Consider the following 4,893-nt stretch of genomic DNA (forward strand, 5'->3'; position numbering starts at 1 on the left):
GCTACCAACGGGGGTTCTGAGAAAACTCTGTGGGTGTCTTCGCCCGCCTGGAGGATCCCATAGTTCTGCAATAGGATGTTCCTCACTTGATCGGCATGGGGGTGATGCGTGAGGACTAAAATGGGACGCTGTGTCTCCTGCTTCCTGGCATTGCGAGGCCTCATTGCTGCTTCTCTCGACACGAGGCTGGCTTTCCGGACAGCCTTAAGCAAAACCCTTTCAGGATATTCCCGTGCCCTAAAAAAATCGAGCATGCGATCACGTTGAAGCGCAAATTCATCATCTTCCAGACAGAGTCTCCGCAAGCGGAGTATCTGACTGAATGGGATGGAGTCTTTGCACTTCACCGGATGGGATGACCGATAGAGCAGGTAGCTGTGACTGTCCGTTTCCTTGTAGTGTACAGTGGTCCGTACTCCCGTGCTGGTCAATACAGCCTTGATGTCCAAAAAGTTCACCTCAGAGGTTGAAATCTCATAAGTGTACTCTATGGACGGGTGGAAGGAGTCCATCGCTAGGATGAACCCTTTCAACTGGCTGTGGGTCAATGACGTAATGCCGAAACAGTCGTCAATGTACCTTTTGAACAGCTCGGGGGCAGGTCCGCTGTACTGACGGAAGAAGGTTTCCTTCCCATTCAGTCAGATACTCCGCTTGCGGAGACTCTGTCTGGAAGATGATGAATTTGCGCTTCAACGTGATCGCATGCTCGATTTTTTAGGGCACGGGAATATCCTGAAAGGGCTTTGCTTAAGGCTGTCCGGAAAGCCAGCCTCGTGTCGAGAGAAGCAGCAATGAGGCCTCGCAATGCCAGGAAGCAGGAGACACAGCGTCCCATTTTAGTCCTCACGCATCACCCCCATGCCGATCAAGTGAGGAACATCCTATTGCAGAACTATGGGATCCTCCAGGCGGGCGAAGACACCCACAGAGTTTTCTCAGAACCCCCGTTGGTAGCATATCGACGGGATCGTAACCTGAGGGATCTCCTTGTCAGAAGCCGCCTGGAACCCATACCCAGGGATGGACCTAAAGCCAGATCGTGTATGCGACCCCGATGCAAGACTTGTGGGCACCTGTGGGAGTATGACAGAGTCAGCTTTCCAGACAAGATTTGGGACATCAGGCGGCCGTTTACTTGCACTGACCGTAATCTAGTCTATGCGATTACGTGCTCCCTGTGTGGGATTGCTTACGTTGGTGAGACCGGAAAGAGGCTGGGTGACAGATTCGTGCAGCACTTGCGTGACATATCGAACTGTGCAGAAACAGCAGTGGCCAGACACTTCAATCTGCCAGACCACTGCGATGTACAGTGTGTGCGTGTGTGTGTGCTTAGTTTTTGCCATTCGGACACTTCCGCCCGTCGACGTAGGGAAACTCACCTGATCAAGTTGTTGGGAACGCTGACTCCACGCGGACTCAACACCAGGATTGACCACCACTAGATGTCAACGTCACCCATATTCATCACCACTGCTGCTCTCACTTCTGCCACTACAGTTACTGCTGCTGCTACTACTACTTCTTCTACTACTTCTACTACTGCAACTACTACTACTGCTAGTACTACTACTACTACTACTACTACTACTACTACTACTACTACTACTACTACTACTACCACTACTACTACTACTACCACTACGACTACTGTTCATACAACTAAAACTACAACTCTACCTACCTACCTACCTATCTATCGATCTATCTATCTATCTATCTATCTATCTATCTATCTATCTATCTATCTATCTATCTATCTATCTATCTATCTATCTATCTATCTATCTATCTATCTATCTATCTATCTGTCTATCTATCTATCTATCTATCTATCTATCTATCTAGCTATCTATCTATCTATCTATCTATCTACTGTGTCACAAGGTGCGTTCGCAACTCGCAATGGATGCGAAGGCCGCTTATGACCTTAAAGTGTGGAGAGGTAGACGTGGACGTTACAATCACCAACAGAACACCGTATCTGACAAGAGAGCCATTATTATTTATTTAAAGTAAAAGAAAGGGGAACAGCTCATAGTTATTGAGCAAAAGAGAATAACATTGCATATATTGACAGGAAAAATCAAAAGTACATACAAGTAAAAAGTAGTAATGCAATATAAAATTCATGTAAGTTTTAACCAAAATAAACTATACTTCACCCAGGTTCCAACCGTTCCATTAATTCCCACTAATAATGAAATTATTAATTACATATAGGGTCAAAATAAACTGTTCATATTCCGAAAGGAGAATAAAATTAATCAACAAAATTGTTCACACAGGGTGCGGTGTTCCAGCCTGTTCAAATCCAAAATTGTTCCTAATAAAACACATAGATCGAGTGTTACTTCCTCATCTTTACAAACGTTACATTGTATTTTGTTCATATTTCTCAAAAATTATATTGTTCAAAAGGGTTCAAAACACATTTACCGGGCGCTATGTCCTAGCCCCGTCAAAATTACAAAGTTCAAAGATGCAAACGCATTTACCGGGCGCTATGTCCTAGCCCCGTCAGCTCTTCACTATATTAGAAGATAGATATAGATATATTAGTAAAAATGAAATTAACATAGACACAATGATAGCGTAAGTGATCAATTAGTATTTACTTAAAAATAATTCATTTAACTGAGGTCACGTTCTCAATTTCAACACAATTAAACTCAATGAATTAATTATTCACTAAAACAATAAAACTGTATATTATTTTAAACTTTAAGATAAGTGAAATAATTTTACGATATTAATCACTTAATCACTTGATGATTACTCAGCACATCAAAACAATATTATAAATTTTATATATTCTCACCGAGCACAAATTACAAAAACACAATATCGCTTAGAGCCCATAACCGGGTACGATATACAAAATACTGGCCATATTAGGCCCACTTCGGCTACAATACAGCCTAAAACACAATGCTGGCCAACACACAGGCCCAACACATATCGCCTGAGAGCCCATATTCGGGTGCGACATAAAATACTGGCCACTTTGGGCCCTTTTCACTGTGGCTTCAACATAGCCAAACAGAATTCCAGCCAACACACAGGCTGTACAGGTCTTCCTTCTTCGACCTCAAATCGCAGACTGCCAGTTGAACATCGGCCCAAGCCGAAACATAGGACAGGGTATCTAACGGTATCTCGGTTGATGCATAAGATTGATGAGGGTGTCTTAACACTGATGGAACATGATAACCCTCCGTTCTTTCATTGCCTTCATAGTATACACCACCCACGGCGAATACAAGGGAGTCCCTATTCCAACACCCATCCTACACTCATAAATCATTTAATTATATGGGTTGCATTCTACCCGAGACCTTGGTGGGTAGGACAACTATCTCCCTTTGTTATATAGAAGGCATTTCTTTACATACTGATTATCCACCGATTCATAGTCATCTACCTTCCTAGCTATCTCTCATTGTGTCCAATCATCCACTTTTTTATCCATTAATATACATATAGACCCAGCTATCACTCGGCTGTTTACTCGCCCGCTCTCACCTCCCCTCCCCCCCCCCCTCTCTCTCTCTCTCTCTCTCTCTCTCTCTCTCTCTCTCTCTCTCTCTCTCTCTCTCTTTCTTTCTTTCTTTGTCCCCCCCCCCTCTCTCTCTCTTTCTCCCTTCCCCCCCCTCTCTCTCTCTAATTTCCCCTCACGTAACTGGCATTTACGATGGGCTATATTATGTAAAAGTAAAAGAGGTCCATGTGTCGATTTTCCTCTAGAGAAAAAAAATTGTATATCAACCTGTCATTGAAGTCTATGGATCCTGTCATAGTTGTTTTGGTATGGATTGTGATACACATCTGTTCATTGAGATCTGTGAATATCATTTAAAAAAAAAAAAAAAGAACAACGTGACGACAGCAATTAGACTGCCATGTAAAATTTCTTCCTTCGAATATCAACTGTGATAACAGGCATAGAATAGAAAATCCAACCTCAATGCACTACTTATCTACTCCAAAGACAATAACAATAACATAACTGCTGTGTGTGTCGGGTTAATGGACTGGGATTCTTATTTATAGCATCACGGGGCTCTACTCGGTGAATGATTTGTGTAATATTCGTATTGATGAATAAAATCTATTTGAGCAAAACGAATAGCATAAGATCTATATTTATTGACATTTTCTTCATACGTATCGTTTGATTACAACTAACTACAACAAACCTGTTCTTTCAATGATAAAACTGATATGGTTTTGATTTCTCCCAAGTCAGACCCCAAGGTGTGCATAACTAAATTTGCCGGCCTGGCCTAGTTATTTTCGCAGTAATGAGTATCAGTTATTTGTGGGGGGAGGTGGGTAAAAGTGGTTTAAAAACAGAAGAAACCCGTCTTTTATATAAAATACTTGGGCGGCCTGTTGACTTTTTGGCTCATGGTTGCCCCCCATACCCCACCCTCTGCTCATTGTCGCAAGTCATCTCGCATCGCTTGGGGCAACAAGAAAAAGAGAGCCGTCTGTGATGATGCACAACCTTCGTACAGTACCTGAGATGCGCGAGTGTTAACGAAAAGCAGCATATGCAAAAATTGAGACGAAAAGCAGTATCTGCTAAATTTGAAAAATATAGGGCGGCACAAAACAACTTCGCTCAATAGACCGACCGCCAGTGATAGTAGTAGGAGCATTTTAAAAACTCTAGAACAAACTTTGATAGATAAGTGAACGTTTAACATTTCCTAACATGTTTTTTTATTATAAGGTTAGTTCGAGGTGAAGGATTTTTTTTTCTCTGCTTGGGTTAGTTATAGGTAAAGGTTTTAGGTGTTTGGTTTTTCTTATAATGGCAGTTAAAGTTGCTAGGTTTTATTTTTTATTAGGACTTCGGGTCAGTTAAAGATATACTTGGGTTGT

General features: G+C 42.1%; 1 long non-coding RNA gene across 1 annotated transcript; it reads right to left on the bottom strand.

The window, feature by feature from the left end:
* Positions 1-1,988: 1,988 nt before the first annotated feature.
* LOC144977771 (uncharacterized) lies at positions 1,989-3,354 on the bottom strand. The gene is made up of 2 exons (XR_013646401.1): positions 2,825-3,354; positions 1,989-2,534 (listed from the first exon to the last, which is right to left on the bottom strand). It is a non-coding gene; the product is annotated as an uncharacterized LOC144977771 (long non-coding RNA).
* Positions 3,355-4,893: the final 1,539 nt, after the last annotated feature.

The sequence above is a fragment of the Berghia stephanieae genome, chromosome 8, assembly GCF_034508935.2.
Source record: "Berghia stephanieae isolate SIO BIC M18660-M18661 chromosome 8, UCSD_Bste_1.3, whole genome shotgun sequence".
Taxonomy (NCBI): domain Eukaryota; kingdom Metazoa; phylum Mollusca; class Gastropoda; order Nudibranchia; family Aeolidiidae; genus Berghia; species Berghia stephanieae.